General features: G+C 41.2%; 1 protein-coding gene across 2 annotated transcripts in view; it reads right to left on the bottom strand.

Moving 5' to 3' along the window:
• The window catches only part of acan (aggrecan), a 116,408-nt gene extending 94,208 nt beyond the window's left edge, over positions 1-22,200 (bottom strand). Inside the window, exon 1 of one of the 2 annotated variants that reach the window (XM_062963026.1) lies at positions 21,108-22,200. The gene's annotated coding sequence lies outside the window, so the exon portion shown is untranslated. The remainder of the gene's footprint in view (positions 1-21,107) is intronic. The other variant, XM_062963027.1, reaches the window with a different exon arrangement.
• Positions 22,201-22,585: the final 385 nt, after the last annotated feature.

Genomic DNA, 22,585 nt, shown 5'->3' with positions numbered 1-22,585 from the left:
CAACATGGGGGACAGTATTGACCCCTGCGGGACCCCACAAGTCAATGGTTGTGGGGCCGAGCAGGTGTCCCCCAGTGACACCATCTGGGACCGACCCTCCAGGAAGGACCGGAGCCACTGCAGAACAGTACCTCCAAGACCCATCCCCGCGAGGCGTCCCAGAAGGATACCGTGATCGACGGTATCGAAGGCCGCTGAGAGGTCCAGCAGAACCAGCAGGGACACACTCCCCTTGTCCAGTTCCCGGCGAAGTTCATCGACTAAGGCGACCAAGGCTGTCTCGGTACCATGCCCTGGCCTGAAGCCAGACTGTGCTGGATCCAGAAAATCGGTATCTATCAAGAATGCCTGGAGTTGTGCGGCCACCACACGTTCCACGACCGCAATATAATGCTAATATTGTGCTATGCTAATAATATAATATATTGTATGTACATACAGCTGCTCTGAGTCCCCTTCAGGGTGAGAAGGGTGGGATATAAATGTAATAAATAAATGTAGTAAATGAATAAATAAATAATTTTAGACCTAGGCTCGCCCAAAGTCTGAAATGACTTGAAAGCACACAACAACAACAATCCTAATTAACTTGACTATCTCATTGGTCAGAAGCAGGCCCACACTTCCCATTGAAATCCTGATAGGTTTATGTTGGTTAAAATTGTTTTCATCTTTAAATATTTTATTGTTCTTTCGTTGTTGTTGTTGTTTTGCATTACAAATAAAACATGTGCAGTGTGCATAGGAATTTGTTCGTATTTTTTTTCCAAATGATAATTCGGCCCCTCAACAGTTTGAAGGATTGTGGACCGGCCCACTGCTTTAAAAGTTTGAGGACCCCTGGTCTAGATGCTCTGTAAGACAGTCATCATATCTTCTCCTTGTCTTTTGTCCACATGCTTACTGTTGATGGGCAACATCAAAGCCCTTATTCTTCCTCCTTATAGTTTTTGCATATTTGATTGAGATTTGAGCTGGACAGTCTTCAGACAAAGGAATTGTTTATGTCAGTCACAGGGCCATCCCAAAGCTACAACACGCGCCGGGGGAGGGGGGGGGCTCCTATTTGGTCCAGAATTTCCTGTATCACCTGGATGGTATGGAAGGGGTGGAGTTACAGAATATCCCAAATAGTTGGGGAAAGCTCAACCCCTTCCTCATAAATAAATTCAGCAACCTCATCAAACCCTTCCTCCCGCAATAGTTTAGAAATGATTGACTATAGTATAATTTTTAGGTATGTCCAAAAAATCGTTTTGGATCTTATATCGGATTTATATCAGATTGTTCTCGCTTTTTGAGCCGCATTCCGAGACGTTGTCTCACAGCGCAACCGGCAATGTAATTTGAACCATCATTGGCCCATTCTCTAATTGTCTCTTAATGTTTCCTTATTTTTTTTCCATATTATTAAAAAAATTATCTAGCTTTCAATTTCGTTAAGAATAATTCTTGCTGGATCATAGCATACCTTTGCAGAACCAGTAGTCTATTTCATTAAGAAGGCATTGCCTTTCAGGCTTGTGGGATCACATAGCCAGAAACACCATTGCTTTCCAGAGTTCTTGCTTACAAATATAGCAAAGGAATTTATAGTTTTCAAGGTATCTTTGCACTCCTTGCTAGGGCATTGCTTGGCATGGTCACTGGTCTGGTGTATTATGAAAAGTTATGAAAATTCGCCAAAACTCACAGGAGACAGGAAACGTTCTGCAATTTGTTGAGCTAAGAGTGTTGAATCTGTTCTCCCAGTGTACCACATTTGATGAAGATAGCTCAAGAAATGAGGGCGGGAGAGCCCTGTAAATGTGTCCCCCCCCCCCCGGGTTCCTATTTTTGGCGATTGCCATTTTAGAAACATTTAGAATCATTACGAATTTTCGGAAATATCCTAAATTTTTGGGTGAAAAATTCTGAAATACTTTCTATATCGAAGCACCAGTGCCCCCTACTTTAGAAACGAGAATTGAAATATTTTTTTCATCGATTGGATATGCCTAATAATTTTATACCTACATCCTGTGATAGAAATGAAAAGGAAACGATGTTCACAGTGTCATCTCTTCAACATGATGCCAGCAGTGACGTCAACTGCATCTGAAAGGCCCTTGTTGGAAGGGTGATTGGCAGCTAGCTGAACAGACGGACAAACCCCCTTATTTCAGATTTTGAAGAGTGTGTTATTTTCCAGTTGACACATTCCCAAGTAAAGAGCAGAATGAGTCACATTTGCATTTAAACAGGACCACATGCCAGGTTAGTGCAAACGGTCGGTCGAAATGACCACACCTCAAGTTAGAAGCCAATGAAACTTTCTCATGGGTTTTTCCCTGTCGCACAAACATGTTGTCTGTGAGATGTAGGTAAGATTTCTGCTTCACAAATAGTTCTCTGTTTGCCTTTGCTAGGCTGGCTCTTCGCTTGGTGAGATTTTTTTCACCCAATGCCCTGCCCCTGGGCCCTTGCTCTGAGACCCCTTTGTCACCAAAATGCCACATGCCTCGGCGTCTCTCATCTCCCAGACACTTTTCCCAACACAGTCCTTCCAAGCAACATTGCTTTGACCATGCATCTCACAACGCTCCAAGGTCCATAAAGCAGGCTTAACAAACTCACAACATCCCTAAGGCCACAAATCACCTCAATCTCACTATTACTCAGTCACTAAGATGCTCAGAAAGCTTCTTGCTTTGAGAGAGTGGCTCATTTTAAGAGTGTGTCAGCCATTTTTTTTTTTAAAAAAGGGTCTTGCCAAAAAAAGAGGAAATGCATAACCACGAAGACCCAGATGTATTCAACATGTAGACATCAATAAAGATGCATAGATTTGTTGGTGTCTGCCTAAGTTCAAGACATTTATTAGTTACTAGCTGTGCCCGGCCACGCGTTGCTGTAGTGTTGTCTGGTGGTGTTGGTGAGAAATTGTTGAGGTAGTGGTGGTATTCCTTTTACCATGCAGGAGGACACAATCCAAGCACTCCTGACAGATGGCCGTCCAGCCTCTACATAATAATGATGATGAAGATGATAATGATAATAATAATAACAATAATAATAATAATAATAATAATAATAATAATAATAATAATAGAAGCATAGAATCCAAGAGTTTGCAGAGACCCCTAAGGGCCATCCAGCCCAACCCTTTCTACTATGCAGCAGGACACAATCCAAGCATTCACAACACATGGACAACGTATAAATACTATACAATACTACACAGGGACATAGACCCCCTCTACCCAAACCACTTTCACAGTACACAAACAACCAAATGCATACTCAACATAAATACAACCATACAACAGACATTCAATACCACCACTACCTCAACAAGTTCTCACCAACACCACCAGACAACGCCACAGCAACGCTGGGCACAGCTAGTAAGATTATAAATGGGTAATATAGCTGCGTGGAAGGACCTTGAGTCTACACTGCCATATAATCTAGTTAAAATCAGATAATCTGTATCTTATAGGCAGTGCGGAAGAGGCCTGAGGCCTAACTGTGCCTGTCCCCTGGGCTGAGTAGGTTGCTAGGAGACCACATGGGCGGAGCTTAGCCCTCTAACTGGCAGCAATTGGATAAAAACAATTATTCCTTTCCCTCTAATTAGGACTTTCTTTTTCTTTTCTTTTTGTTATATCAACCTAGAGCCGTGGATGATGGGTTGTGTTGTCAAATTTCGAGGTTGGGGGGCCTGTAGTTTTGTTGTTTTGTCCGCTGCCCTGATGCCATCACTCTTTTATATATATAGATGGTGACGCCGAGGCCAACTATTATGGGGTTTTCTCGGCAAGACATTTAACTGACTTAACTGTTGGACCACAACTCTGGAAGACAAGGTTTTGAATGCCTGTTCTGCTATGGGACGCCAACTCTCAGTGGCCTTGCGCAAGTCACACTCTCAGAGGATGGCAAAGGCAAAGCGCCCCTAAACAAATCACGCCAAGAAAACTCCATCATAGTTAGCCTGCTGGTTACCGTAGGTTTGGCAAAAGGTGGCCATATGTTGGGAAATGACTTGAAGGCACACAACAACAACAACAACAACAACAACAACAACAACAACAACAACGGCCCAGGAATGTTCAACATCTTTATTACTGACTTGGATGAAGCTTTAGAAAGCATGCTTATCAAGTTTGTAGACAACACCAAATTAGGAGGGATAGCCAATAATCTGGAGAATTCAAAATGACCTTCACAGATTAGAGGGCTGAATGGCCAAAATTATCAAAATTTATTTCAACAAGGACAAATGTAAGATACAGTGTTCCCTCACTAGTTTGCGGTTCACTTTTCATGGATTCGCTGGTTCGCGGTTTTTCAATAAACTCTAAAAGACTATTATAAATCATAAAAAATTACAATTTACAGCCTAAGGAAGGGAGGAAGGAGAAGCCAAAAAGAGAGAGAAGGAGCCCAAGCGACAACAGGAGGAGAAGGAGGCGATTTATCAACACACGATTGGTTGATAAAGACTTAAAATAGTGTATAACTACTAAAATAATGTATAAATATTAAAATAAATATAGTGTCCCTACTTCGCGGATTTTCACTTATTGCGGGTGGCCCTGGAACGTAACCCCTGCGATAAGTGAGGGAACACTGTACTTCACTTAGGCAGAAAAAATGAAATGCAAAGATACAGGATGGGAGATGCCTGGTTCGGCAACAGTCCATGTGAAAAAGATCTTGGAGTCTCCATGGACTCCAAGTTGAACGTGAGCCAAGGGTGTGATGCTGCAGCTAAAAAAGCCAATGGGATTTTGGGCTGCATCCAAAGGAGTCTAGTGTCTAGATCGAGGGAAGTCACAGTGCCTTTGTATTCTGCTTTGATTAGACCTCACTTGGAGTACTGTGTCCAGTTCTGGGCCTCACAGTTCAAAAAGAGATATTTTCGAGCTGGAAGGTGTCCAGAGGAATGCTAAAACGATCAAAGGTTTCTAGCAAGTGAGCATGTGATAGACTGCAAAGGTATCTTTTCAAAAGCGCCTCTATACATACATGCATGCCTACATACATACATATGCCCTTAAGAGCTGGGTATGTTTATCCTACAGAAGAGAAGGTTGAGAGGAGACATGACAGCCATGTATAAATACAGCAGAGTCTCACTTATCCAACATTCTGGATTATCCAACGCATTTCCGTAGTCAATGTTTTCAATACATCGTGATATTTTGGTGCTAAATTCGTAAATACAGTAATTACTACATAGCATTATTTCGTATTGAACTACTTTTTCTGTCAAATTTGTTGTATAACATGATGTTTGGGTGCTTAATTTGTAAAATCATAACCTATTTTGATGTTTAATAGACTTTTTCTTAATCTCTCCTTATTATCCAACATATTCGCTTATCCAACGTTCTGCCAGCCCGTTTACGTTGGATAAGTGAGACTCTACTGTATGTCAAAGGATGTCATAAGGAGGAGGGAGCAGTCTTGTTTTCTGCTGCCCTGGAGACTAAGACTCAACGAAGCCATGGGTTCAAATGACAGGAAAGAAAGGAGATTCCAAATGAACATTAGGAAGAACTTCTTGACTCTACAAAAAGCTGTTCAGCAGTCAAACTCTCTATCTTGGAGTCTGGTAGAAGTTCCTTCTTTGGAGGCTGGATGCCCATCTGTCACAGGTGCTTTGATGGTGCTTTTTCTCCGGGCTGTGGCGCAGGCTGGAGAGCAAGCCAGCTGCAACCAGTTGCAATGAATCACTCTGACCAGGAGGACATGAGTTCGAGGCCTGCTCGGAGCCTATGTTTGTCTTGTCTTTGTTCTATGTTAAAAGGCATTTAAAGGCCTATATGTGTAATGTGATCTGCCCTGAGTCCCCTTCGGGGTGAAAAGGGCGAAATATAAATGCTGTAAATAAATAAATAAATAATAAATAATTTTTCTGCATGCCAAGAGAGTTGGACTAGATGGTCCATGTGGTTTCTTCCAACTATATGATTCTATGACAGTTGGGACAGACCCCAAAGAGGTGAGGTAGAAATTGAGCTAAGCACAAGACTTGCTTACCTAAGATGTGCTGCATACCTGACCAAATTATGTCTCCACCCCTCAAATGGCAACTCTGAATGGCCAAGGTTAAGATACCCTTTTAAGACAAGGCCAGGGAACTTGGAATTCCCTTGATGTTGAACTCCAGTTGCCCGGAGTGTAGTTGAGAGACAACGTGGGAAGAGAAGCTCACCGACACTTCAATGGACAGAAGATTATGGGGATGTATTAGAAGCCAGCACTGGCTAGTGGTCTATGTATTGGACTTGGATTCTTGAGACCAAGATTCAAGTTCTCACTCAGGCATGGAATCCTACTGGGTGTTTTTGGGCTCCATAACCCAAAGGGGCCCCTGGTGGCGCAGTGTGTTAAAGCGCTGAGCTGCTGAACTTGCGGAACAAAAAGGTCCCAGGTTCAAATCCCGGGAGCGGAATGAGTGCCGGCTGTTAGCCCCAGCTCCTGCCAACCTAGCAGTTCGAAAACATGCCAATGTGAGTAGATCAATAGGTACTGCTCCGGTGGGAAGGTAACGGCACTCCATACAGTCATGCCAGTGGTCACATGACCTTGAAGGTGTCTATGGACAACGCCGGCTCTTTGGCTTAGAAATGGAGATGAGCACCAACCCCCAGAGTCGGTCATGACTGGACTTAACGTCAGGGGAAACCTTTACCTTTTACCTAACCCTAAGAGGCAAGCAATGGCACCCCCCCCCCCCCCCCGGACAATTATTTTATCATGAAGACCCTGTAATAAGTTCGCCCGGCAGTCGCCATAAGTTAGAAACAACCTATGGTACACAACAACGACAGCAACAACAACCAGAAGCCATCTCAGACATGCTCTTATTGCCCTTTCTTCCTCCTCTGTTTTTTTCTTTCCCAGCTGCAAGTACAGTAGTCTCACTTACCCAACATAAACGGGCCAGCAGAACATTGGATAAGCGAATATGTTGGATAATAAGGAGCAACTAAGGAAAAGCCTATTAAACACCAAATTACATTATGATTTTACAAATTAAGAACCAAAATGTCATGTTTTACAACAAATTTGACAGAAAAAGTAGTGCAATATGCCATAATGCCATGTAGTAATGACTGTATTTACAAATTTAGCACCAAAACATCACAATGTATTGAAAAGCTTGACTACAAAAACATTGACTACTAAAAGGCTGACTGCGTTGGATAATCCAGAACGTTGGATAAACAAATGTTGGATAAGTGAGACTCTTGGAAGAATGGAATTAAGTAATTTATATGTTTCTAATGCTTTTTAATGTTTGTATAATGTATTTTTACTGATTACTGTTATTGGTCTTAAATGTGTTGTTAATTTTATTGATTGTTTGGCATTGAATTTTGCCGGGTGTTGGTTGTAAGCCGCCTTGAGTCCCCTCGGGTGAGAAAGGCGGGGTAAAAATGTTGTAAATAAATAATAATAATAAATACTGTAATGTGATTTTTCATATTACGATGAGAATGATTAAATCTATATGTATCTGTAGACCAGGGGTCCTCAAACTTGTTAAGCCGAGGGCCGGTCCACAATCCTTCAGACTGTTGAGGGGCCGGATTATCATTTGAAAAAAATGCAAACAAATTCCGATGCACACTGCATATGTCTTATTTGTAGTGCAAAAACAACAACAACAACAACAATTAAAGAACAATACAATATTTAAAAATAAAAACAATTTTAACCAACATACATTTATCAGGATTTCAATGGAAAGTGTGGTCCTGCTTCTGGCCAATGAGATAGTCAAGTTAATTAGGGTTGTTGTTGTTGTTGTTGTTGTTGTTGTTGTTGTGTGCCTTCAAGTCATTTCAGACTTTGGGTGAGCCTAAGTCTAAAATTTATTTATTATTTATTTACTACATTTGTATCACACCCTTCTCACCCCAAAGGAGACTCAGAGTGGCTTACAAATTATATGTACATACAATATATTATATTATTAGCATAGCACAATATTAGCATTATATATTACTATATTGAACTATAACACTATACTGTAATATTATTAGTAACATTATATGTAATATAGAATATATAATTAATATTATTATATGGTATTATTATTAGTGTTATATTGTATTACATTATAATATTATTATCAACATTATATGTATATACAATATATTATATTATAAAACTGAGGGCGGGGGCCAGGTAAATGGTAAATAAGGGTCTAGAGAACAAGCCCTATGAGGAGTGGCTTAAAGAACTGGGCATGTTTAGCCTGCAGAAGAGAAGGCTGAGAGGAGACATGATAGCCATGTACAAATACGTGAAGGGAAGTCATAGGGAGGAGGGAGCAAGCTTGTTTTCTGCTGCCCTGCAGACTAGGACACGGAACAATGGCTTCAAACTACAGGAAAGGAGATTCCACTTGAACATCAGGAAGAACTTCCTCACTGTGAGAAGGGCTGTTCAGCAGTGGAACTCTCTGCCCCAGACTGTGGTGGAGGCTCCTTCTTTGGAGGCTTTTAAGCAGAGGCTGGATGGCCATCTGTCGGGGGTGCTTTGAATGCGATTTCCTGCTTCTTAGCAGGGGGTTGGACTAGATGGCCCATGTGGTCTCTTCCAACTCTACTATTCTATGATTCTATGATTCTATGATTCTATGACCTCGGAGGGCCGCATCCGGCCCCCAGGCCTTAGTTTGGGGACCCCTGCTGTAGACCTTCATATCTATGTAAGTGAGTTCATGAGCACACATGGTTTCAATCCCACCCGGGGAGAGCGCGGATGAGCTCCCTCTATCAGCTCCAGCTCCATGCGGGGACATGAGAGAAGCCTCCCATAAGGATGATAAAAACATTATAACATCCGGGCGTCCCCTGGGCAACGTCCTTGCAGACGGCCAATTCTCTCACTCCAGAAGCAACTCAGGTTGCTCCTGACACGAAAAAAAAAGCACACATGTACACACACACACTTGCACACACATTCAGCATGATTTTGTTAAAAAAATGCTGGATGGGTCCCATTATAAAGTAAAAAGGCCCATCTATGCTTGAGACCAACAAAAAGCTTCTATACGTCGACACTGTGAGCCTATTGAGAGGCCAAAGTCGAGGCAGTCACTCACACCCCTTGTACACACAGATGGATGGAGACCGGAGAAGCTCTGGCTTTACACACAGGCCGATCTGTTCTGCCCTCTCACAAGGAGGCAGTGAGCCGCTCGAAAAGCAAACGGCAAGGTTTCCGTTGTTGCCTGGTGCTCAAGTTAATTTAATATATAACATCTCCCTCTCCCTCTCTCTTTCCCCAATTCGTGGTCCCTCTCCCTCTCTCTTCCCTCCTCCCGTCCTGCTCTCTTTAAAGGACCTAGAATGTTCCAAGCTGTTCGGCAGCAGCTGAAAGCTGGCACTGTATGTGGTCCAGGCCTTGCGATGAACACGGCTTTTGTTGCCACTGTTGAGCAGGGCACAGTGGCCAGCTTGTTTAACACATGGGAGTTGAATGGCGGAGGGGTCTGGGGAGGCGAGGAAGAGGAGGAGGAAAAGGTGCCTTCTTCGTCGCTGAGGAAAGTCCTTGCCGGTGTTTGAAATGAGAGGGCGAAGCTCAAATGGCTGACCCTGGCTGCATACAAATGCGCTCCTTCGCAAGGAATAAAGGCTGGCCGGTGCCAATTATTCTGTTTTTAAAAAAATCATTGCACCAAGGAAACCTGTAGTGTATGGTTCTTTGAAGAAGGGAAAGAAAAGAGACTGGTGGAAATGCAAATCCTTGGCTTGCATGTGTCCGACCGTATTTGGGTTCCCCCAGAATTTGGAATAGCACGCCAGACATGGAGAAAATTCAAACAGCAAGAGAAGGGGAGGCGAGGAAGAAAAAACAGTTGAAGGTTGAAAGAATTAATTAGTAGACATGTCCAAAAAATCGTTTTGAATCGTATATCGGAATTATTTCGGATTGTTCTCGCTTTTTGATACGCATTCCGAGACATTGTTTCAAAGGGCAACCAGCAATGTAATTCGAACCATTGTTGGCCCATTCTCTAATTGTCTCTTAATGTTTCATTAATTCCCCCCCCCCAAAAAATTTTTAAATATATTTTTAAAAATATTTAAAAAAATTTTTTTTTTCTTCAACCTACCTTGAATGGGAGCTTAGCGGAGCCTAACATGGCTGCCGCTCCCCGGCCAATCAGAAGCTTCCACGATGGACGCAAAGGTGGGGGCTAACGTCCTCTGTGTCCACATGGAAGATTGCCATACAAGCCCGGTGTGTAGCGATTGCGCATGCGCGTCCGCCATTTTAGAAACATTTAGAATCATTATGAATTTTCGGAAATATCCGACATTTTTGGGTGAAAATTTCGGAAATACTTTCTATATTGAAGCGCCAGCGCCCCCTACTTTAGAAACGAGAATTGAAATATCTTTTTCATCGATCGGACAAGCCTATTAATTAGAAATAGCGAGCTGCGTGTCATTAACTCCTTTCTGTAAAAACAGAAGTTCAACCGGGTTGTTGTATGTTTTCCGGGCTGTATGGCCATGTTCCAGAAGCATTCTCTCCTGACGTTTTACCCACATCTATGGCAGGCATCCTCAGAGGTTGTGAGGTATGGAGAAACTCAGCAAGGAAGGTTTATATATATCTGTGGAAAGTCCAGGGTGAGGGAAGAACTCTTGTCAGTTGGAGGCCAGTGTAAATGTTGCAGTTAATCACCCGAATTTGCATGGAATAGCTTCATCTACTGGCTACTTTCTGCCTGGGGGCATCCTTTGTTATTTATTTATTTATTTACAGTATTTATATTCCGCCCTTCTCACCCCGAAGGGGACTCAGGGTGGATTACACATATATGGCAAACATTCAATGCCAACAGACAAACAACATATATAGACAGACACAGAGGCATCATTAAACATTTTTTTTTCCAGCTTCATGATTCCGGCCACAGGGGGAGCTGTTGCTTCACTGTCCACTAGTGGCTGTACTTCCTCATTCCTTTCCTCGTGTTTTGCTGGCAGTTTTATGATGTTGTAAATTAGTTAAATTAGCCTCCCGCATAAAGCGTACCTAAATTTCCCTACTTGACAGATGCAACTGTCTTTCGGGGCTGCATAGGTCAACAACAAGCTGGCTATTTAATGGTCGGGGGCTTAGCCTGACCCGGGCTTCGAACTCATTACCTCGAACTCATGTTAGCTGCCCCTGGTTCCCATGTCTGGAACTCCTCTGTTTTCAGAGTGTTTCTTCTTATTTACTTTTCTGAATTTTGAGTTTTTTAATACTGGTAGCCAGATTTTGTTCATTTTCATGGTTTCCTCCTTTCTGTTGAAGTTGTCCACATGCTTGTGGATTTCAATGGCTTCTCTGTGTAGACTGACATGCTAGTTGTTGGAGTGGCCCAACTGACAAGAGTTCTTCCCTCACCCTGGACTTTGCACAGATATATATAAACCTTCCTTGCTTAGTTTCTCCATACCTCACAACCTCAGGAGAGAATACTTCTGGAACATGGCCATACAGCCCGGAAAACATACAACAACCCTGTGATCCTGGCCATGAAAGCCTTCGACAACACAGAAGTTCAACCGTCACATCGTGGTTATCGCTTAATAACGGATTACTCCCATTTCTTTGCAGAAGATCTGTAGTTGTAGTTTTCTAGTAAGATGCTTTCAATGGAGATACTTAGCCAAAGCTATACTCTGATGCAACGACTCAGCTAAGATCTCCAGAAGTTCGATTCTGCTTTGATCAGACCACTTTACCTGGAATTACATTGTGTCCAATTCCGGGCACTGCCATTTAAGGGAGATGTTGACTCTAAGATGGAATGTGTGCAGAGGAGGGCGACTCAAAGGATCAAGGGTCTGGAGAACACTCCCTACGAGGAGCGGCTTAAAGAGCTGGGCATGTTTAGCCTGCAGAAGAGAAGGCTGAGAGGAGACATGATGAGGGCCATGGATCAAGATGTGATTGGAAGTCATGGGGAGGAGGGAGCAAGCTTGTTTTTTGCTTCCCTGGAGACTCGGACACAGAACAATGGCTTCAAACTACAGGAAAGGAGATTCCACCTGAACATTAGGAAGAACTTCCTAACTGTGAGAGCTGTTTAGCAGTGGAACTCTCTGCCCTGGAGTGTGGTGGAGGCTCCTTCTTTGGAGGCTTGTGAGGTGAAAACAAAGCTGCTTCAGCCTCCTTTTCTCTCCCTTCGGCTTCTTCTTCCTTCCTTCCTTAGGCTTCTCCTTAGGAAGGCGGTAGAAAGAGGGATTTATCTATATACAGTAGAGTCTCACTTATCCAACATAAACGGGCCAGCAGAACGTTGGATAAGCAAATATGTTGGATAATAAGGAGAGATTAAGAAAAAGCCTATTAAACATCAAATTAGGTTATGATTTTACAAAGTAAGCACCAAAACATCATGTTAGACAACAAATTTGACAGAAAAACTGTATTTACGAATTTAGCACCAAAATATCACGATTTATTGAAAACATTGACTACAAAAATGCGTTGGATAATCCACAACATTGGATAAGTGAGTGTTGGGTAAGTGAGACTCTACTGTATATAAAAGAGTGATGGCATCAGGGCAGTGGACAAAACAACAAAACTACAGGCCCTCCAACCTCGAAATTTGACAACACAACCCATTATCCACAGCTCTAGGTTGATACAACAAAAAGAAAAGAAAAATAAAGTCCTAATTAGAGGGAAAAGAATAATTGTTTTTATCCAATTGCTGCCAGTTAGAGGGCTAAGCTCCACCCACTTGGTCTCCTAGCAACCTACTCAGTCCAGGGGACAGGAACAGTTAGGCCTCAGGCCTCTTCCACACTGCCTATAAGATACAGATTATCTGATTTTAACTGGATTATATGGCAGTGTAGACTCAAGGCCCTTCCACACAGCTATATTACCCATTTAGAATCTTATATTATCTGCTTTGAACTGGATTATCTTGAGTCCACACTGCCAGATAATTCACTTCAGTGTGTATTTTATACAGCTGTGTAGAAGGGGCAGTTCTAGGCAGATAATATAAGATTACAAATATACAGTAGAGTCTCACTAATCCAACATAAACAGTGTCCTCTATCCTCACCACTTTCACAGTACACAAACAACTAAATGCATACGAAACATAAAGACAACCATACAACAGACATTCAATACCACCACTACCTCAACAATTTCTCACCAACACCACCAGGCAACGCCACAGCAACGCGTGGCCGGGCACAGCTAGTAATATTATATTATGATTTATACTATTATTTTAGTGTTTATTAAAAAACCGTGAAACAGCGAGTGCGTGAAAAGCAAACCGCGAAGTAGTGAGGGAACTGCATTATTCTCGCATACATATTAACCAAAAGAATAAGCACTGCCTTAGCATTTAGATTAATTGACAAGCAAAACAACACAGACCTGGGGAGATACATATACAAAACATAGTGGAGATATTGACCATGCTTTCTAGTCACTAATGTCCTATTGCAGAGGTATTGCTATGGCTTGGAGTCCTGGACCGTTGGAACATGATGCATGAAGCAAAACATGAAATGTGACCGTGAAGCCTGAAGCAATAAACCACAGCTCTGAAAACCCTGGCCAGCATGCCTTCACCAGTCAGGGAAATAACCAATGCCTTAAAATGTATTTTAAAAGGGAAGGTGATGAAAAACTTCCACTGAGGCTGAGAGTGTGTGGCTCAAGGTGTGATTTGCTCAAGACAACCTTTTAAGAATGTACGAGGGTTGAATGAAAAGTAATTCCTCCACCTTCGTTACTTGGGTTAGAATGGGAATATTTTAATAAATCAAACACAGAAATAATCCTTAGAATGTGCTCTTTAACTACCAGTATTCACTTTTCCAGGCTGTGGCGCAGCTGGCTAGTAACCAGCTGCAATAAATCACTACTGACCGAGAGGTCATGAGTTCGAAGCCCGGGTCGGATTAAGCCCCTGACCATTAAATAGCTCGGCTTGCTGTTGACCTATGCAGCCCCGAAAGACACTTGCATCTGTCAAGTAGGGAAATTTAGGTACGCTTTATGCGGGAGGCTAATTTAACTAATTTACAACATCATAAAACTGCCAGCAAAACACGAGGAATGGAATGAGGAAGTACAGCCACTAGTGGACAGTGAAGCAACAGCTCCCCCTGTGGCCGGAATCGTGAAGCTGGAAAAAAATGTTAAATGCCTCTGTGTCTGTCTATATATGTTGTTTGTCTGTTGGTATTGAATGTTTGCCATATATGTGTTCATTGTAATCCGCCCTGAGTCCCCTTTGGGGTGAGAAGGGCAGAATATAAATACTGTAAATAAATAAATAATCACCAGACAATTGGATACATTTCTGCCAACGATGAACAACTTTTCTGAAGCCGTCATGGAAGAAGTTGACTGTTTCCACAACCAGCGTCTCACAGTACCCATCGTGCACAGATTTTCCGATAACCAAGCAAAGCAATAATGTGACTCACACGTTCTTGTGAAATGCCGATGATGCTTGAAATTTCTACCTGAGTGATACGATGATCGTCCTGAATCAATTTGTCAACCTTTTGCTTGTGAAACTCGGTGGTTGCTGTCACAGGACGCCCAACTCTTTCTTTGTCACGCAAGTCAGATGTTCCCACCTCAACATCTTTAAACTCAAACGCCCAACGATGCACAGAACTCACATCAACACAATCTCCATAAACAACTTGCATTCTCTGATGAATCTCCTTTGGGGTGACACCTTCTGCTGTCAAGAATTCAATGAGTGCACTTTGCTTAAGTCGCATTGACCAACTGTCTGCGCAAGGTTCCATACTTTGTACTTTACCAACACAACTGTTCAATGCTAAGGCTTCCCACCAAACTGAAATGTAGAAGAGAGACTACTGAACAAGCCAGGACCTGCCGCAGACCAGGACTGCCATCTGTTGAGGAGTTACAAAGGTGGAGGCATTACTTTTCATTCAACCCTTGTATTTAAAAGGATGGTCTGCACATTGCCCTGAGACGAAGTGTGTGCCTCACTTTAGGCAACCATTTATTTGGCCAGTTTGAGTCTCCTTGTGGAGAGAAAAAGTGTGGCATAAATAAACATTAATGATAATCATATTACTAATAACCTAACTTACGCATCTGGCGTTGCCAAGGTATGCGTTTTTTGATGCCATTCATTAGAAATACTTATTGTTAGTTTTACCATTTTATGAATGGTCCCATTAGAACATGTATACCCAAGCAAATGCGGGGACCTAAACTAGTAACTATTAAAATGCAGAAATCCTATTCTCTTTCATGTGTGATTATAGCACTGGCAGGCCCAGCAGAGTCTGAAATAACAATAACAAAATCCAAATTTAAAATTTACTATGGACAAGCCACTAGTTTTACTTACCCTTGTCCCCGCTTAAACCTTACCTTAAGGGAATAATTAATCTTAATTTTAATCTTTTTATTCTGTACTTGCACAACTACTAAGGAGTGGGTTGGTAGGCTAGTAGGCCAGGATGCCTTGTTTTTACATGGTTTTACTGTTTTACATGATTTTACTGTATGTATGGGTAAGGGTGTACGTTTTGTATGTTTTACATGTTTTGATATGGTCAAAACTGACTAATCAATAAAGAGTTGTTGTTGTTGAGTCTGAAACTCACCATAACCTGATACAATCTGAACACAACAAACTGTGCATTGACAATACACTAGCTGCCTCCTATGCCTTGTGCCAAACAATAATGGAAACAAGGCCTTTCGTTTTGTATTTTCCCACCAAGTATGTAAACTGTTGTTCCTATTAACATGACAGATGATATCTCTCATGGAAGCATTTTAGTAGAGCTGCTCTCAAGATACTGGTATCCAGTCCAGGAATAACAATAACAGAAATAGCTACTTAAGTGACATTGGCAAACATACTTCCTTGTAAAGACTGAAATGGCACACTGGGTCCCTTAATATCATGATTTCTATGAGGATCTTTGGTCATGGATACAGTTTTCCATGAGATATATTTGTGAGAGGAGTAACCTATTAAAAGGCAATAGAGTGGGCACTTACGCAGTTACATTTAATTTACATGTGCAAAGTGAGGATGCCTGCCATAGATGTGGGCAAAACGTCAGGAGAGAATGCTTCTGGAACATGGCCATACAGCCTGGAAAACGTACAGCCCTGTGATTGCAGCCATGAAAGCCTTCGACAACAAAGTGCAATATAACTACAGTAGAGTCTCACTTATCCAATGTTCTGGATTATCCAACGCATTTTTGTAGTCAATGTAAATACAGTAATTACTACATAGCATTAATGTGTAATGAAAAAGTAGTTCATTGCACATTAATGCTATGTAGTAATTACTGTATTTACTAATTTAGCACCAAAATATCACAATGCATTGAAAACACTGACTACAAAAATGCGTTGGATAATCCAGAACGCTGGATAAGTGAGACTCTACTGTACATGGACCTCCAGTTTGAAGGAGATTATAATGGGTACAGTAGAGTCTCACTTATCCAACACTCGCTTATCCAACGTTCTGAATTATCCAACGCATATTTGTAGTCAATGTTTTCAATGCATTGTGATATTTTGGTGCTAAATTCGTAAATACAGTAATTACTACATAGCATGAATGTGTAATGAACTACTTTTTCTGTCAAATTTGTTGTATAACATGATGTTTTGGTGCTTAATTTGTAAAATAATAACCTATTCTGATGTTTAATAGGCTTTTCCTTAACCTCTCCTTATTATCCAACATATTCGCTTATCCAACGTTCTGCCGGCCCGTTTACGTTGGATAAGTGAGACTCTACTGTATTTGTTTAGGTATTTGTTGCAATAAGAATAACTTGAGCACACCAGCGGTGATTTTACCTCTTGCTTCTTTCTGAAAAACACATTTATTTTCCAATGACTTTTGATTTTATGCATTAGTTGTTGAAAGAAGTCTCATCAAAACAGATATTCTATAATGCTAGGAATCGCAAAGCAAAGATGTGCATTCCCTGCTACTTTCTGCAGAACACTTTCTTTCTAGCTGGTTATGGTAAAAAGATGGAGGTTTTGGCATTAGGCTGAAAATAAAGCTTTCAAAAGTAATGAAGGGGTTGAGAAAGCTGTCTCCGCAAACAAATGGCACTTGCTCTTCTAAATCAAGCCACAGCCTGGCCAAATGCACTTTCGGGTACTGTTCACTGACAAAGTGGGAAGTTCTTTAGCGATTCTAAGCACACCCCTGGATGTTAAAAGACTACCAATTTGCCAAGCGACTATAGAAACTTGTGACAAACTATCAACAACTTAAAGCCAACTTTTCACAGCTATAAATTGTGGTTAGATAACCCAAATCTGTGCCTTACACCAACTTTTCTTTTTACAGAAAAATCGGAACAAATTTCTCTCCGCCTCTTGACTCACCCATTTATTCACTGAGATCACCAACCGTTTCGGGGATGAAAGTAATTTACAGATTGTGGCCAAAAAAAAAAGTGGCAACAAAGAAGAACGCAATGAATAATCCTGGGTTTGCAGTATGGTGGGTGACTCTTTGCATCTTGCTCTGTCATTTGAGGTCAACGGAATGCTTTGCAAAGACATTATTCACAAATCTATAATTTTGCCATTTGGTATCAGCACCATGCTTTGCATGAGTCACTTTTGACCAAGAGATGCCATGTGGCTGAAGGGACAGAATGCTGAAACTGAATCGAAATTCTCTTTCTGCCCCAAATGTTCTGTGAATAGCCCTGGGACAACTGGGATCTCTTCACATCACAACCTTGTCATGTGCAAAAATTAGGAAAAACCCATAAGCACAATCCCATTTGTGAGGAAAGCCAGAGGCTGGATCTACACCACCATGTCATCCAGATGATCAAAGTTGATAATCCAGATTATCTGCTTTGAACTGGATTATATGAGGCTGGATCTTCACCACCATGTCATCCAGATGATCAAAGTTGATAATCCAGATTATCTGCTTTGAACTGGATTATATGAGGCTGGATCTACACCACCATGTCATCCAGATGATCAAAGTTGATAATCCAGATTATCTGCTTTGAAGTGGATTATATGAGGCTGGATCTACACCACCATGTCATCCAGATGATCAAAGTTGATAATCCAGGTTATCTGCTTTGAACTGGATTATATGAGGCTGGATCTACACCACCATGTCATCCAGATGATCAAAGTTGATAATCCAGATTATCTGCTTTGAAGTGGATTATATGAGGCTGGATCTTCACCACCATGTCATCCAGATGATCTAAGTTGATAATCCAGATTATCTGCTTTGAAGTGGATTATATGAGGCTGGATCTACACCACCATGTCATCCACATGATCAAAGTTGATAATCCAGATTATCTGCTTTGAACTGGATCATATGAGGCTGGATCTACACTGCCATATAGGGCCTGAGAGATGCTATTAGGGTGTAAATTCATTCAAGAGAACTGTTGATCCACAGACAACTCATGAATAATACCGTTAAAAAAGATGTGTTCTCTTATGTGTAAATTAAAATTATGGAAGCAAGTCTCATAGTGCTGACTTTGCTTCCTTGGGATGCCTAAGGACAGGCAGGCTTCTGAGCAGACACAATCCTGCAAACTTGACAGTTTCTGTATTAAAATCAATACATGAGTTCTCTCACGGATTCTATATCCGCGGTTCCAACCATCCACTGTTTGAAAGTATCCCTCCCTGCAAAAACTGCAGTTGTATATAATGGAACTTGGTTGTTGATGTATTTTGGTATCCTGAAACCAAACCCCATTGGATACCAAGTACAGTAGAGTCTCGCTTATCCAACGTAAACGGGCCGGCAGAATGTTGAACAAGCGAAAATGTTGGATAATAAGGACGGATTAAGGAAAAGCCTATTAAACATCAAATTAGGTTACGATTTTACAAATTAAGCACCAAAACATCATGTTAAATTTGACAGAAAAAGTAGTCCAATACGCAGTAATGTTATGTTGTAATTACTGTATTTATGAATTTAGCACCAAAATATCACGATGTATTGAAAACATTGACTACAAAAATGTGTTGGATAATTCAGAACATTGGATAAGTGAGACTCTACTGTACCCATTATAACCTCCTTCAAACTGGAGGTCCATGTACAGTAGAGTCTCACTTATCCAACGTTCTGGATTATCCAACACATTTTTGTAGTCAATGTTTTCAATACATCGTGATATTTTGGTGCTAAATTCATAAATACAGTAATTACAACATAACATTACTGCGTATTGGACTACTTTTTCTGTCAAATTTAACATGATGTTTTGGTGCTTAATTTGTAAAATTATAACCTAATTTGATGTTTAATAGGCTTTTCCTTAATCTCTCCTTATTATCCAACATATTTGCTTATCCAACGTTCTGCCAGCCCGTTTACGTTGGATAAGCGAGACTCTACTCCATACCTCACAACCTCTGAGGATGCCTGCCATAGATGTGGGCAAAACGTCAGGAGAGAATACTTCTGGAACATGGCCACACAGCCCGAAAGACATACAACAACCCTGTGATCCCGGCCATGAAAGCCTTCGACAACAAACTACTGTACAGTATATAATAAATATTCGTTTTTTTGTTCATCAATAAATGTGAATTCTTCTTCATGGAAAAATAAGACATCCCCTGAAAATAAGACCTAGCGCATCTTTGGGAGCAAAAATTAATACAGTAGAGTCTCACTTATCCAACACTCGCTTATCCAACGTTCTGGATTATCCAACGCATTTTTGTAGTCAATGTTTTCAATATATCATGATATTTTGGTGCTAAATTCGTAAATACAGTAATTACTACATAGTATTACTGCGTATTGAACTACTTTTTCTGTCATATTTGTTGTATAACATGATGTTTTGGTGCTTAATTTGTAAAATCATAACCTAATTTGATGTTTAATAGGCTTTTCCTTAATGCCTCCTTATTATCCAACATATTTGCTTATCCAACGTTCTGCCGGCCCGTTTATGTTGGATAAGTGAGACTCTACTGTATATTAAAAATAAAAGGAGAGAATACAGTAGAGTCTCACTAATCCAAGCCTTGCTTATCCAAGCCTCTGGATAATCCAAACCATTTTTGTAGTCAATGTTTTCAATATATCATGACATTTTGGTGCTAAATTCGTAAATACAGTAATTACATCATAACATTACTGCGTATTGAACTACCTTTTCTGTCCAATTTGTTGTATAACATGATGTTTTGGTGCTTAATTTGTAAAATCATAACCTAATTTGATGTTTAATAGGCTTTTCCTTAATCCCTCCTTATTATCCAAGTTATTCGCTTATCCAAGCTTCTGCCTGCCCATTTATGTTGGATAAGTGAGACTCTACTGTATAAGACACTGTCTTATTTTCAGGGAAACATGGTAGTCAGGAGAGAATACTTCTGGAACATGGCCATACAGCCCTGAAAACATACAACAACCCTTGATCTGGTCATGTAAGTGTGATTTATTGTTATAATTATTTATTTATTTATTTATTTATTTATTTATTTATTTATTTACAGCATTTATATTCCGCCCTTCTTTCTCACCCCGAAGGGGACTCAGGGCGGATCACATTACACATATAGGCAAACATTCAATGCCTTTTAACATAGAACAAAGACAAGACAAACATAGGCTCTGAGCGGGCCTCGAACTCATGACCTCCTGGTCAGAGTGATTCATTGCATTAATTCATTGCAGCTGCTTTCCAGCCTGCGCCACAGCCCGAGCTGTGTAAAATAATAATTGTATTATTTTACTTTGTTTAATAATGTGTATTATGTTGTTATGTAATGTTTGTGTTGCCTTTATGACTGTAAACCGCCCTGAGTCCCCATCCGGGAGATAGGGCGGTATATAAATAAAGTTTTTTTATTATTATTATTATAACCATGTTATTTCTGCCACGAAAGCCTTTGACAACCCAGCAGTTAGGAATTGTGGGAGTTGAAGCCCAAAACACCTGGAGGCCCAAAACTTTGCCTTTTGAAGAACACCTTTGAACCAAAGTTGCAATCAACCCACCCAATGCATGAAAGAAAATGCCAAAAAGGGAAGGAAATAAATCCAGCCTTACCTTAAGAATTCAGTGCTTCAAGCAGTTAAGTCCCATACACCTCACAGAGCGGAGTGTGTTTTGGAAGTTTGGAAGAAGTCGCAACTTCTGGACTTTTTTGCAGCCTCCAGGTGGGAATTCCTGCTTTTTTGTCTGGTGGGTGTTCCCCCTCCTTCTCCTTGGTTTATTCCCACCCCAGCCCAAGAAGGAATCAGAAGTCCTGGTAGTTGGTACCTCTGGGTGAGTTTAGTCAGAGGCAGCAAGAGCAGCAGAGGGTTGACTTGGAGTCAGAAAGGAGTTTCCAGCAACAGTCCAGTTGAGCTGCTACTGAGTGTAAAAAAGAGACCTTCAGGCGCCTCCTGTGCCTCCTTAGATACCTCTTGCTATAGCTGGCAGATTGCTAAGGGCGTTGAATCGTCCTATGAAACTTTGAGTCAAGGTAGGCAGGACTCCAGGAAAAATAAGACATGAGTTGGGGAAGGGGAGGGAGTGGGAGGTAGGAACAGGAGGGAAGTCAGAGAGAAGAGAGGAGAGAAGAGATGCAAAGAAAGGCTGGCCGGCTCTGAAACTCCTACAGAAGAGGGTCTCTTTGGACAAAAAGACAGCGTTCCAAACACACGACACGGTTGCTGAGACAGGGCATCACAAGTGTGTGAAAGGAAGAAAGAATATACCGGGATCCGGCTCAAATGGTTTGCATAAAATAAAGTCGAGATAAAACTAATTAAAGTCTGTAGGCAAGAAGGGTGGGCGAGAATAACGGATGAGAGGAAAGGAGGTTGGTTGCCTGCAATGCAGTCAATAATACTGCAGGCTGGCTAGGAAGCTGTCGGAATAAATATTCAGAGCATCCTTAGATAGAGGATCAGGCAAAAGGAGGGCAAAAAGGAAAAGAAGAGGAAGAAAAAAAAAAGCCAATTCCAGATGCAGCACAATGATGTGACTTCTGGCTACACCGACGCTAGCAAATCCCTCCGGAAGAAATTGGCACCGCTATTTACAGTAGAGTCTCACTTATCCAAGCTAAACAGGCCAGCAGAAGCTTGGATAAGCAAATATCTTGGATTATAAGGATGAATTAAGGAAAAGCCTATGAAACATCAAATTAGGTTATGATTTTACGAATTAAGCACCAAAACATCATGTTATACAACAAATTTGACAGAAAAAGTAGTTCAATACGCAGTAATGTGATGTTGTAATTACTGTATTTACGAATTTAGCACCCTAATCTATATATATAAAAGGGTAATGAAATTTCGGCCTAGGACAAAACAACAAAACTACACATCCCAGAAACACTAAACTTGGCAGCACAACCCCTCATCCATGCCTCTACATTCATACAACAAAAATAAAAGAAAAATAAAATCCTAATTAGAGGGAGAGGAATAATTGTTTTTATCCAATTGCTGCCAGTTTGAAGGCTAAGCTCCGGCCACTTGGTCTCCTAGCAACCCACTCAGCCCAGGGGACAGGCAGAGTTAGGCCTCACTTAG

This window comes from Anolis carolinensis, unplaced genomic scaffold (genome assembly GCF_035594765.1).
Source record: "Anolis carolinensis isolate JA03-04 unplaced genomic scaffold, rAnoCar3.1.pri scaffold_11, whole genome shotgun sequence".
Classification (NCBI taxonomy): Eukaryota; Metazoa; Chordata; class Lepidosauria; order Squamata; family Dactyloidae; genus Anolis; species Anolis carolinensis.
Note: the sequence above shows the minus strand (reverse complement) of the source record. Positions and strands in the feature narration are given on the sequence as shown.